Source organism: Lithobates pipiens, unplaced genomic scaffold (genome assembly GCF_037356315.1).
Source record: "Lithobates pipiens isolate NorthernLeopardFrog02 unplaced genomic scaffold, aLitPip1_a1.2 Scaffold_13, whole genome shotgun sequence".
Taxonomy (NCBI): Eukaryota; Metazoa; Chordata; class Amphibia; order Anura; family Ranidae; genus Lithobates; species Lithobates pipiens.
In genome coordinates this window covers 413,966,600-413,981,769 of record NW_027507718.1, presented here as the reverse complement: position 1 = coordinate 413,981,769, position 15,170 = coordinate 413,966,600, and positions in this window count along the sequence as shown.

The window sequence follows — 15,170 nt, the reverse complement described above, 5'->3', positions numbered from 1 at the left end:
ATTTTTTCTATTCTATTCCTTTATTTTACATAGTTACATAGTTAGTCAGGTTGAAAAAAGACACAAGTCCACCACAATATATATGAATATATGAATATTTTCTATTCTATTTTAGTCTCTTTGGAAATTGGAAAACTATTCAAAAACGTTTCAAATGCGAAAAAGTTTTGAATTCTATTCACAACTCTGCCCCCAACTACATTACCAACCTCATTTCAAAATCTCAACAAAACTCCCCTCTCACTATCCACTCCTCCCTGAACCTCCTGATCTCCAGCTACCTTGTCACCTCCCCCAAACTTGCCTCCAGGACTTCTTAAGAGCTTCTCACATTCTCTGAAACTCCCAAACTCAATCTGTTTGACTATCTCCTACTCTGTTTGCCTTTAGGCAATCCCTTCAGGGAAGCCTACCCTGCCTCTACCAAAAAATTTTACTTTTACTTGCTTGAACAACTGATTCCCTGAAAGTTATTATCTTTTGTATCACTTGTCCTTCACTTTATATTGTAAGCTCTCATGAGCAGGACCTTCCTAGCCTTTTATTTATATATTTATAACTTTACGGTCTCTCTTTATTCACTTAAAGAGCAGGTTTCTATGGTGTCAGGAAAGCACTTTGCATGCATTCCCGACACACACAAATGGGAATGCAGGCTAAATGTATCAGTTACATTGGTGGTCAGTATAAATCTTCTCATTCAATTGGGGCTTGGTGTACAATCCTTTCATTTACACTAGTGGCCTGTGTGAACGTTCCCCTTACATTGGTGGTCAGTGTAAATCTCTCCTTACATTTGTGGTTACTGTAAGTGCTCTTATTACATTAGTGGTCTGTGTAAATCCACATTACATTAGTGTTCAGTGTAAATCCCCATTACTTGGGTTGCCAGTGTAGAAACTCCTCTTTACATTGGTGATTGGTAAAAAAATGCATTAGTGGTCAGTTTCAAATCCTCCCTTACATTGGTGGCCCATATAGAAGCCCCCTTTAAATTGGTGGAGTATAAATCCCCTCTTACATTGGTGGCCAGTGTATAAATCCCCCTTTATTGGTTGTTGATGTAAAATCCCCCATTACATTGGTTGTCAGTGTAAATTCTTCATTACATTGGTGAGCAGTGTACATTTGCCTTTATATTGATGGTAAGTACAGAATTTCCCTCACACTGGTGGTCAGTGTGAATCCCCCTTTACATTGGTGGTCAGTGTAAATTGCCCCCTAACATTGCTGGTCAGTGTAAAAGTGTCACCTTACATTGGTGGTCAGTACAAATCTCCTCGACAATGGTTGTCAGTGTAAATTCCCCCTTACATGGAGGTCATTGAATATTCCCTCTTACACTGGAGGTTGGTAAATGCTCCTATTACATCGGTGTCAGTGTAGAAAGTCATCTTTATATTGGTAGGTGGCATACAATTCTCCGTTACATGATGGTCAGTGCAAATTCCCTCTCACATTGGTGGTCAGTGTAAATCCCCCCTCACATTGGTGATCATTGTAAATCCTCCATTACATTAATGGTCAGTGTAGAATCCTCCACTATATACTTGTCAAAGATTTGAAGCTTTGCTCTACATGATTCAGAATTTGCCACAGTGTACTGCCTCCTAACTAATCCCATCAACCCACCACTGACACTGATCCCATCAACCCCCCAGAATTGCCACTGATCACCCACTCCCCCAACATTGCCAGTGATCCCAGAAGTCCAAGGATTCCTAGGAGTTTTCTGTCTACTGATGGGCCCCCTCACCTCCCCAGTCCATGGTGGGCGAGCAGTGAGGAGATGATGTGCTGTAACCTTTAGCAACCAATCATTGAGCAGTAAGGATATGCAGTAACCTCAAGTAACAAATCAGTGAGCAGTAATACTGTGCAGTAACCGTTAGCAAACAAATCAGTGAGCAGTATTTATGTACAGAAATCTCTAGCAACCAATCAACAATCAGAAGTCATGTGCTGTAACCTCTAGCAAACAATCAGTGAGACATAATGTGTGTTGTAACCTCTAGCAGCCAGTCAGTGAGAGGGAATTATACACTGTAACCTCTGGAAACCAATTGCAATTGCTGCCTGGTCTGATTCAGGAAACTGATTTTGAGTCTAGCTGCTATTTATTTTATGTCTCAGAGCAGGTGGAGAGTGAGATTACATGGGGGGGAGCAAAAAAATGTTTAGCCAGGGTTCAATCAATATTAACTACTTCTCATCCGGCAAATGTACATATACGGCCAGGTGGGAGCTCTCTCCTTCTGAATGAACGTTCAGAAAGAAGGAGGGGGATTGCGTGCGCATGCCCGTGCAGTGGCGCGATCCCGATGTGCTCGTGTCACCCGGACATGGTGTATCTCCAATTGGCAGGAGGGCTCTGTGATTGGCCCTCCTGATCACATGATGGCCGTGTCCAGTCACAGCCATCATGTGATTTAAACAAACAGCAGGTTGCTAGGCAACCGGCTCTCCTCTCCTCACACAGAAGTTGTCGCTGAGGAGAGGAGAGCAGATTGCTGCAGCCGGCTGGTGATCAGTGAGTATGAGCTCTTTTTTACAGCTTTTTACTCACTGATCACCAGTCTAGTGTAAACACACATGTCCCCACACAATGTCCTCAAAACACACATGTCGTCAAAATAATAAAGACACATGTCCCCCACATATGTCCCACTAAAATCACATGTCCCGATGATTATCTGCACACATATGTCTGTGATCACCTGCACACATCTGTACATGATCATTTGCGTACATATGTCCCTGATCACACAAACCAATTATTATACACGTAACAGATTTTTTTTTACCAAAAGCATGTAGCAGAATACATTTTGGCTTAAATTTATGATAAAATTATATTTTATTGGATTTCTTTTAAAATAGAAAGAAGAAAATATATTTTTTTTTCCAAATTTCCACTCTTTTTTTGCTTATATCGCAAAAGATAAAACACGGAGTTGTGAATAAATACCACCAAAAGGGGGGGGGGGGGGGTGTGGCTTGGACATGAAACTGTGAGGACGCATCTCGCAGATGCTCCAAATAAATGCAGCCTACTGCCCTAAAATCCCTATGGCCAGCATTGGAAGGAGATTGGGCAAGCCACAATTGAAAAAGACCATGCAGGCAAGCTCCATTAAACGCTATTTGGCCGCAGATACGGACGATATGCCGGAGCTGGATGGCCTAGGCCACGCGCCTCATGGATCGAGAGAGGGCTCCATCCCCCGACACAGGCCGGAGACCAGGCACCGCTCTCCAGTTTTATCGGGCGACTCTGATGACGAAGTGAGCCCAAGCAGGCAGACGAGAGTTGCGGACCTGGTGAGTGGATTGCCCACTAAAACCGACCTAGCCTCGATGCTCGCCGGGCTAGAGAAGGTAATCAAAAAGGAGCTTGCAGTGGTGCACGCTGACCTCTCCCAAGTGTTAGTGAGGGTGGAGGAGACGGAGCAGCGCCTAGATAGGCATGCGAAGGCCATTAGAGAACTGCAAACTACAACACGATCCCTCTCCATTGCTCACAGGCTGGCCATGTACAAAATCGAAGACCAGGAAAACCATAATAGGAGAAACAACATCCGCATCCGAGGTTTTAACCTGAGGCCATGAGGGATGAAGGTTTAGCACCCACCATCCGAGGTATTTTTAACAAACTGTTGGGGAATCCAGCGGATCACCCGCTGAAACTAGACAGGGTTCACCGGGCGTAACCTTGCTTCTGAGACACACAGGGATGTCATTTGTTGGGTGCACTATTTTGAGGAAAAGCAGCTTTTTATGAGGAAGGCCAGAGAGGCAGCCACTCTGGAGTTTGATGGGGTTATATTGGCTCTATTTCTGGACCTAGCCAGGGAGACATTGGAGAGGCGCAGAGCCTTAAAACCCCTCACAGACAAGCTACGTTCAGCTACCATTAACTACAGGTGGGCGTTCCCATCGGTCCTCATCGCCAACAGGGATGGAAAGACGGCCATCCTGAGGTTTCCCGAGGACTTAGACACATTCTGCATGGATCTCAATATCGAACCACCGGAGTTGCCAGGTTGGCAGGAGGGCATTCCGACACCTCCCAGCTCCACGGAGGCTCAATGGCGGAAAGTCACCCGCAGGCGACGTTCAATCAACCAGGGACCAAAGGACATGGCGGACTGATCTGGCTATCCGTGAACATGGAGGCCTAGGAGTTAAGTAATATGGTGGAGATGAGTGATTCGCTAGATCTCATAGTTACATTGGTTGCTAAACTAGTTGACATGTTAAGTTGTTAAATAGTTATAAGTTTACTAAGTTGGTATACAAAGAGAAAAAATGATCTTAATGGTAAGACTATAGATGTCTATCCACCTGTGAATGGGGTGCAATGTGACATAGCACGATAAGGCTACACTATGGGCTGCATACCTTATGTTTACGGTTTGTCGGCGCCGGACCGAGCGGGTTCATAGGGGTCCTGATGGGACTACGTTCGGTCCAGGGTCGATGCTGAAGACCACCCCCTTTAGCCGGGATGGTATGTGGCATGCTGCGAAGGGGTCTGCTAACCCCCCAGGGGGAGGGTGGACCGGAGCGGTGGGCCATATGCTGCCCCGGAGGAGGCACGGCAAGACTTTGCGTGCAAGACAGGGAAATACTGTCTTACTGATTGCGAAATATGGTTTTTTTTCTTATTTTCTTTACTTGTGTCTTTCTTTTTACATACTTCCCTCTTTCCTTCATCCCACCCTACCCAATCACACCTTACAATTTACCAACCAGCCAGGCGGGCACAGGTCTCAAAGGATAGTCCCCGATCTAATCCAATGGCCATGATAAAATTAATATTGCTTAATGTGAGAGGATGGCATGCTGCTGGTAAGAGACATATACTCTTCAGGGAGATGAAACACCTGCAGGGGGATAATATCTTCCTGCAGGAAACCCACCTCGACCACACTTCTAAAGTCAGGTTGTATTCACCTGTCTATCCCACATGGCTCTATAGCCTGTCTGATATTTCAAAGGCAAAGGGAGTGGCCATTGGGTTCAAGATGGGCTCTTCATTTAATGTGGAGGATTCTTTTGCTGACCTATATGGGAGATTTTTGTTCATAAGAGGTAGCCTGAGGAATGTGCCCTGTACACTCGCCAATATCTATGCCCCCAATCAGGGTCAGGCGGAATTTATATCCTCAGTCTTAACTAAACTGAAAAGCTTTGCTCAAGGATGTGTAATCGTAACTAAATGTACCCCTCGAACCTCTTGAGGATACATCCCAGGGCAAATCATACATTCCTCATAGAAGGCTGGCCCACATACATAAACAACTGCATAAAGCCCAACTCATGGATGCCTGGAGGGTGATGCACCCACGGGAAAGGCATTTCACTTACTACTCCCCTTTATATAACACTCACTCAAGGACTGACTACCTGTTTTTACAACACCATTATCTAGAGCTTATGACACGCTCTCATATAGAAGTCTTGATGGTATCAGACCACGCACCAATTAGCTTATCCATCCTAGTCCCATCTATACCCATTAGATCCACTAACTGGAAACTTATTGACTCACTCATTGCAGAAGAAATGGAGGCAGGGCAAATTGGGGGGGACTTCTCTCTCTACTTCCAGGATAACATCTCCGCAGAAGTAACACCTGATGTTTTATGGGAGGCCCACAAAGCCCATATTAGAGGCAAATTTATAGATTTTGGCATCAGGAATAAGAGGGATCATAAGCTGGCAAGCCCCCCTCAGTGTGGCACTCCCTCACTAAGAAAAGAGAAGAGCTGAAAGCTCTTTTCTTTGACGAATATACCTCACAAAGGCGTAAGATCTCCCAACAGTTTTATGAATGGGGGAAGAAACCCAGTCGTACACTTGCGCGTTCCATTGCTCAGAAAAAGTCAGCCTCCTTTATAGCCAAAATCAAATCAGCATCGGATACTTTACTCTATAAGACCACAGAAATTGCCAAGGAATTTAGGTCATTTTATCAACAGCTATACCAACTAAGTCCTACTATTGCGGACGTTGAGGCCAAAAAAGTAGAGATCCAAGAATATCTGGCGAGAGCTAACCTTCCAAAATTGTCAAAATCAACACTAGACTCTTTGGAACGGGACCTCATGGTTGCGGAGCTCAAAAGCGCACTTAAAAGCATGGCAAATGGTAAGACTTATGTGGAAAAGAACTGTATCCATTGACATCGATACCCAATAGCTACCGCAAGCTACTATTGACTGCCTCTCCTCTGACCAAATCCTCCCTCGCTGCATGGGACTCCTTGTGCCGAACACATAAGTGGCCACACAACTCTCCACTTATGCAGCTAACAGGGCATGACTACTTTCCACTGGGAAATCTGGACTCAAGTTTCAATAACTGGACCTCACCCCTCATGTTCTTTCAGGTGATAAACGCCTCAGGACTATTACCTATCTCAGATATTGCCCCGAAAGAACCACTCTCATTCATGAGTCGATGGAAATACCATCAGTTAGGGAAATTTGTTAATTCCCTTCCCAGACCCTTGTGTTCTAAAGAGGATTTGAACCCAGTGGAGGAGATATTTGCCAGGGACCTGCCCCCCATCAAAACTATATCAAATTTTTACCAGGCCCTATTAAGGATAGCCGTCACACCTCAATGTTCATTCCTGGATAGATGGGAAAGGGACTTACAAGCCCATCTAACAGCCAACCAACGTGCCAAGATTCTACATCTGTCCCACATTTCATCTATATATATATATATATATATATATATATATATATATATATATATATATATATATACCTATCTCCCTGCTCCCATTTGCCTCCAAGCTCATCGAACGCCTTGTCCATGACCAAATGAGTCGCTACCTTATGGTCAACAACCTTCTCGACCTACACAACATTCTAATGAAACTGCCCTACTAAAACTCACCAATGACCTACTAACTGCTAAAACCAACGGCCACTACTCCATACTCATACTTTTAGACCTCTCTGCTGCCTTTGACACAGTTGACCACCTGCTCCTCCTCAGCAAATTACGCTCCCTTGGCCTCTGCGATTCTGCTTTTTCCTGGTTTTCCTCCTACCTATCTCAGCTCACTTTCAGTGTCACTTACAACTCCATCTCTTCCGCTCCCCTTCCTCTTTCTGTTGGGGTACCCCAAGGTTCCGTCCTTGGGCCCCTCCTATTCTCGCTCTATACCTCTTCCCTGGGCCAGTTGATAAGCTCCCATGGTTTCCAATACCACCTCTATGCCGATGACACCCAGATCTATCTCTCCACTCCTCAACTCACCCCCTCAACCTCCTCACAGATCTCCAACTTACTGAATGACATATCAGTATGGATGTCACACCACTTCCTCAAACTCAATCTTTCTAAAACGGAGCTTGTTATATTTCCTCCTTCATGATCCCCCCCCCCGTGACTTCACCATTAATATCAACAACACAACCATTGGTCCCTCCACACATGCCAGGGTCCTGGGTGTAATCCTTGACTCTGACCTCTCCTTCAGCCCCCATATCCAATCACTGGCTAAATCCTGCCACCTTCACCTCCACAACATCTCCAGAATTCGACCCTTCCTGACTAATGGCACCACAAAGCAACTCATTCACTCCTTGATTATTTTCCGCCTTGACTTTTGCATCTCTCTCCTTAATGGCCTACACTTAAGCAGGCTATCCCCCCTTCAGTCAATTATGAATGCTGCTAGACTAATACACCTCACTAATCGTTCCATGACTGCTGCCCCTCTCTGCCAATCCCTTCACTGGCTTCCCCTACCCCACCGTGTAAAATTCAAAATGCTAACCATAACATACAAAGCCATCCCCAACATCGCCCCCATCTACATCACCAATCTCATCTGCAGATATAGCCCAAATTGTCCCCTCCGCTCCTCCCAGGGCCTCCTGGTTCTAGCTCCCATGTTACCTCCTCTCATGCTCGCCTTCAAGACTTCTCCAGAGCCTCTCCCATCCTCTGGAACTCCCTACCCCAGTATGTCCAATCAGCCCCTACCCTGTCCACCTTTAGGAGTTCCCTGAAAACTAATTTATTCAGGGAAGCCTATCCCACACCCACCTAACTGTCCCCGAGCCACCCCCATCAAATCATTCTCTGCAGCTATTACCTTTTGTACCACCACCCCCTCCCTTTAGTATGTAAGCTCTAGGAGCAGGGCCCTCCTGTACCTTTTGTATTGTACTGTAATTGTGTTGTCCCCCCTATAAATCGTGAATAATAATAATAATAATATCCTCCAAAACAACGGAAATGAACTATAAAATGTTAACGAGGTGGCATTACACCGCAGCTATTCTTCATAGGACTTTCCCATCTGTTCCAGAACTATGCTGGAGGGGCTGCGGGTACATAGGCTCTCATGCCCACGTCTGGTCGGCCTGCCTATTCATTAGACCTTGTTTGCTTAATATCATATATTGGATAGAGAAAATTCAGGGAAGTAAGCTGCAAAACAATTCCTAGAAGATACTGTTTCACTGTACAGATGATCCAGTGGGATCATATAAGAGATCTATCACCCCCCCCACTTACTGAATGCCGTGAAGGCCCTTATTCCAAAATTTTGGAAACAACGGAAATTCCCTCCATCAGATTGTGGTTGATGGAGATGGATAAGATATATCAGATGGAAAATAGCACGCTCAAACTTAGCAACAAAACTGAATTAGCATCCAAAATATGGTCTTGCTGGCTCATCTTCAAGTTTTCTGCCACTTATGCTGAAATGTCCCAAAAATAAAATAAGTCTAGGAACATCGACTACAACTTGGTAATATGTGATATGAGGCGCTCTCTTGGCTGGACACCTACCCCTCCCTCCCCCATCCCCCATCCTCCATCCCGCCTGCTCTTCTACACTTTTCTGGATTCTGCACTTCTTTCTCTTTCTTTTCTTCCACAAATTAGGGCACGATCAATAACATGACTTGCTGAGCTTACCTAGTCAGTATGTTTGTAATCGTTACCACCAATAAAGAAATGCCATGATGTTGTATTTACACAATAAGTTCTGTTGCATTGGTTGGTTGTATCTTGATGTGATGTATATTATGCCTTTAATAAAAACTTATTGAACAAAAAATACCACCAAAAGAAAGCTCTATTTGTGTGAACAAAATGATAAAAATTTAATTTGGGTACAGCGTAGCATGACCGCGCAATTGTCATTGAAAGTATGAGGGCGCTGAAAGCTGAAAATTGGTCTGAGAAGGAAGGGGGCGAAAGTGCCCTGTATTGTAGTGGCTAAAGATGGCCCTGATAATAATGTTTCATTGTGTGATTTTTATTTGTTTAAAATTGAAGCTTAGGGCTTTTATACAGGACCATACACATTAGTTATACATTGTCTTGAAAGGGTATTTTAATGGGATTTTATGTGATAGACCAACACAAAGTGGCACATAATTGTAAAGTGGAAGGTAAATAATAAATGGTTATCAACATTTTTTACAAATAAATATGTGAAATGTGTGGAATGCATTTGTATTCAGTCCCCCCTGAGTCAATACTATGTAGAACCACCTTTTGCTGCAATTACAGCTGTAAGTCTATTTGGAGATGTCTCTCACAGCTTTGCACGTGTAAAGAGTGACATTTTTGCCCATTCTTCTTTGCAAAATAGCTCAAGCTCTGTCAGATTAGATGGAGAGTATCTGAAGGTGAGGGTAATTAGGTGACTTATGAAGGTAATTGGTTCCACTAGATTTTAGTTAGTGGTATCAGCATAAAAGGATCTGAATACAAATGCACCCCACACTTTTCAGATGTGGATAATGAGGAAAATTTCAAGGGGTATGAATACTTTTGCAAGGCACTGTATGTAATAGTGTGTATCCTTTTGTAAGCAGGCTGCTACTTATGCAAAAATCCACCCACCTGTGCTGCACATCCATCAGATACTGTCCATATCATGATAATAGCATTTTGTTGTAGGCCCCATTTACACAGTCATATGAAAATATCCTGCATTTATTCTGCCAGAACTGGTGTTGTGTTTTTATGCACCTTTAGCAGCGTGCTGCGTTTAGATGTGCATGAGCATAAGCTCATTCTTCTGGCTAGAAGATTCATTTATTCTAGCCATTAGAATAAATTAACATGCATATGCCCATGTTTAGGCATGTTTACACCCATTTGTGTGCATATAGGTGTAATTGACTCTGGAAAACTCTTCTCTGACTGCAGGTTTGGGGAATTCTTAATCACATAGCTGTTGAGCCTCATGGACCACTTTTATTGAGCAGCTGATAAAAAATTATACCAATAAAAAAATTACACCTCTAAAAAGTGTACCAAGCTCATGGTTGCAGCTGCTTTTATACATCCTACAGCAAGTGGTTCAGCTCTTCAGATAGCAGTACCACAACAACTATTGTCACTATTTCAGCACATGCAAAAAAAATGACATAAAACTATGTTTTGGCATTGCATGCTGCATGCACTGCTTTTAGCCCCACACGCTCCTTCACCTAGGAAGGGGGAAACACAGTTTGCCATCTTTGCCCTGGCACTGGATAACCTTGTCCTGGCACTACCTATGTATTATAATCCATTAGACTATTCTAATACATACTTGTTTTCACCTTGTTTGCACTTTTTGTTGTATATCAGTGCTGCCGATCTCCTGCAACCATTTCCTAGCTACATGAATGCATTCCTGCAATGACTGCATGGCATTTCTCAAGAAGAGTTTCCGAATGGTGACAAGTTGACAACAGTGGAGTATGCAGTGTTGAAAAATTCCTTTGTAGTCCCCATCTGAAGCTTGTGTGACAGGGTGAAAACTGGGAGACAGGGACAGAGTTTTGTCATTCTATGAAAGTAAGTGTAAGGAATTTTGGAGCAGGATCACTAAGCATTTTAACAAAAACTGATTGACAGATTAAAAAATAATTTGAAATGGCAATAATGTGATAAAGCTCATATCAGATTGTAGAGATCAGTTTAACATCTAATTTAATAGATTTGCAGCTCTAACAAAATGGTGCGCTAATCTCCATTAAAGCGTAACTTTACCCTAAACGGGAAGTTCTACGTTTAAGAATCCTCCCACTCTCTCTAACATTATTTGTTATTGATTATTGGTTGGTGGTTATTGGAGGTTTATTTTTTTGGGGGGGGGGATGGTACCTAGTTTCGCCCCCCCCCCTTCCTGCTTGCAAATTCTTGGGACAAGTTACAGGTCCCATGGGGCTGTGGAATCATTCATAAAGCACAGCTGCACATGTGCAGTGGGGAGTATGAAGCCTCAAAGAGTCAGAGCCAGCTTCCCACACTAAACATGCCAGAGGGACTCAAAGACCAGTAAAGACTCAGCCCAGGTGAGGACGGAAGTGTACTTTTATTAAAAGTGATCAGCTACAGTATCTGTAGCTGATGTCTTTAGTTTTTTTTGTTTTTCTACAAATTGAGAATCCTCTTAAAAATTTTCATGTCAATATTTTCAATCAACACTTCAGATCCTGCACATGAATTAGAAGCAGACCTAATTCTGAACCGCTCTCTTTTAAAATATGCATGAGTTTTCTAAAGTTGGAGTAGGATATGTTTACAGAAAAGAAAATCAACGTATAAAAGCATTGCCCTGAATCCGTCAAATGTCCCAGTGTGCAAAAAATGTTGATGATTGAAGAATAGGAAAAGATTTAGCTGAGATATTTGGGGATCAACAAACTTATATGAAAAAAATAAAAATTGGAGCCTTGCTTAAGGGACCCTTTAACATGGGTGCCTCTGTGGGACAGAATCCGCTTGCTCAGCAGGGAGTCTTCTCTATGGGGAAATTGGGTGAAAACAAACCGTCTGTCTGTTTTCATCCAATCCGCCAGATGGATGGAAAATAGGACCACCATCCGTCTGGATTTTGCAGACAGGATCGGATCGTATAGTGGCAGATGTCAGCGGACATGTCACCACTGACATGTGCCTCTCCATAGGGGTGAATGATCGGATCAGGTCTGCCTGAAAAACTGACAGGCAGACCTGATTGGACAGCCCATGTGAAAGGGCCCTTACACTGATGATTTTATAGGAGGCTTCACTGTTGCTATTCTTTCATTGTCCAGTCAGCTGCCTGTAGTTTTGAGACCAAGCCAGGCAGATATGAGAGAATATTACCATTGCCCCCACATTCCTAGGAACACCTTGGAATGTGTCCCTTGTCCTCAGCTATCTTCTACTAGACGCACTCTATTTCCTTTGCAGCCTTGAATGAAATTGAGCCCTAGAAGAAGAACTGAGTACAGTCTCAGGCTCCACCCACCTTCACTCTCAGCTGGGTATAGTGTCAGGCTCTGCCCACCTCCCACTCACAGGGCACCGCCTCAGATCTCACCCACCGTCCACTCTCTGCAGGGTAGAATCTCAGGCTCTCTGGCCACTTCCATTTCCTACAAGTACAGACTCTGTCCACCTTCAGCTCCCTGCAGGGTACAGCCTCAGGCTCTGCCCACCTCACACTTACTGCAGGGTACAGCCTCAGACTCCACCATCCTTACACTCTCTACAGGCTCTAGTCACTTCCCCTACCTACAGTATAGTCTCAGGTTTCACCTCTGAAGGGTGCAACATCAGGCTCCACCAACTTTCACTCCCCATGGGTACAGTCTTAGGCAAAAGTTCCTGATCCAACATGCTGGATTTTGTTTTGAAAAACAAAAACATTGTATGGGACATATTGTTTTTTTGATCAACAGAGCGTTCGGTTTTTGACTTGTCTATGTCCTGCCTGGGGTTCTACCCATCTTATACTCTCTGGAGGAGGACAGAAACTGCAATAATGGGAGCCTGGGCTGTGATTGTGCATATAGTGTTAGTATTAATATTGTTATTGTTGTTTCAGTTTGTGGCTTTTGTTTAAATGTAAACGATAAATTTGGTTTTATGTGAAAGAATACATAAATAAAAGTGTTCATCAAGTTCACATCTTCCAAGTTTTATTAGAAAATTAAAAGACTTTACACAAAGCATTAGTAAGTTGTTTTTTGCACTAGTCCTTAGGGCCTTAATAGGCATGCTAGGATGCTGTCACCATCACTACTGTTTCCCTCTAACAAAAGTAGTACATATCTCCTACTCCCTCCCCTCTCCATTGTGTCACTCATTTCCTTCTCCTCCCCCCTCACTACCATCTTTCGAGGGGAATTTATAAAGACTGGAGCAGACAGAATGTTGAGCAGCTGTGCATATCAACCAATACTCTTCTATCTTAAAATGTAAGGCCTAATGGAAAAAGCTGAAGATAGAAGTTGATTGGCTGCCATGCATAGCTGCTCCAGATTCTGTCTGCTATGGTCTTCATAAATCCCCTCTATTATCTTATCCATCTCTCCTTTGCATAGGATGTCTTGATCCTCCCTGCGGCGGACCCCATTGACTTTAATGGCAGGCGAACCTTAAAAACCTCCAGGTCATATTTTCAGCCACAAAATACTTACTAGCTGTGCACACATAGTCCCACAACATGGACACTGACATAACAAAAGTATTAAGTGAATCTGGGATCGACAACGACAAGCATTCTTTTTTTATCTGTGAAATGTTGACAATTCAGGAGCGCATGAAGGCCATGGAGGAGAGGCAAGGTCAAGGCAGGCTATGAAGGGGGTGCAGGAGATGAGTCCTGTGCCAGTGTCCCAGTGTGCCAACCTGTGCTTGAGCCCCTCCCTCTACCCGTCCCTTACCCCCACCTATGCAGGGCTCCACTGCAGTGGTCCGGAGGTGCCAGTCCACTGCTGATCCTCAGCCATGGTTCTGGCACTGCCTGCTGATTGGCTTCTCCGCTGCTATCTCCCTCACTGTCTGAAACCAGCACCGTGATAGAAACTGAGCACTGACACCAGCACCGAGATAGAGAGCACTGACACCCAGGGGCGGATCCAGGGGGGCAACGGGCAATTGCCCCCTCCCAGAAAATAGTACTTACTCCAAGGCTTTCTCCCTCCGCCACCTCACCAGATTTGCATGAGGCATCTAAATGCAGCTGGGATTTTATTTCTGCTTCCCCTGGCTCCCATCAGTTAATTTAGAGGGGGCCAGTGGGTCACTATGGGGGTCTGTAATTGATGTGACAGGGGCCGCTGCTACATGCTGCCAGAGTTGCAGCAGAGCAGTGTGAGTGTCACTTCACTTCCCTGTCAGCGGAGTGATCTCTACCCGACAGGAGCTTCCTAGTCCCAGCTGGTGTGACGTCACAATTCAGAGGCGTGCAGGATTGAAGACAAGATGGACTTGTAGCCAGCTCAGTGCACTGCAAGTGAGTGATGACTTACTTAGCTAAGGCAGTGTTATGTTAATGAGCTACGGTGGGCATTGTTATGTTAATGAGCTAAGGTGGGCATTGTTATGTTAAGTGGTTAATGCTTTGGGGGTGGGGGTGAAATAATTTGCAATGGTAATTGTAATATGGCACGTGGAGGGGGTTAATGTATTCACTCATGTATTTGTGACCAGTGGCAATTAACCCATTTGTGCTGCATTAATGACAGTGGCACCATCAATATTAAAGCGGTTCTCCACCCTAAAGGGGAAGTTCCGCTAATCTGATCCCTCCCCACCTCCAGTGCCACAATCGGCACCTTTCAGGGGGGAGGGGGGTGCAGTTACCTGGATAATAGGTATCTGCACCCACTTCCGGGACAGACCGCCGCAGACCCCCGCAGACGCCCCCGCCCGGTTGTGTTTTTGGAAACACACAGTTCCCAGGACACAGTGGGGACCAGAAGAGACACGGAGCGCGACTCGCGCATGCGCAGTAGGGAACCACAACGCTTCACTTCCCGATTCCCTGACAGAGGATGGCGGCGGGGGCAGCAGCGAGACGAGCGATCGCTCGTCATCTGCCACCGAAATCGCTGGACCCTGGGACAGGTAAGTGTGATTTTCTTAAAATTCAGCAGCTGCAATGTTAGTAGCTGCTGGCTTTTAATATTTTTTTTTAGGTGCAGAACCACTTTAATTAACCCCTTTTATGCTACAGCATGAATGGGGTTTATAAACACTGCCACTAGTGCCACTAGTGCAGCACAAAGGGGTTAATTATTTGCCACTGGTCAGTAATACATCAGTGAGTACATTAACCCCCTCCATGTGTCATATTACAATTACCAATCATCATCATTATCATCATGATAATCACACAGTACAGGTGCATTGAG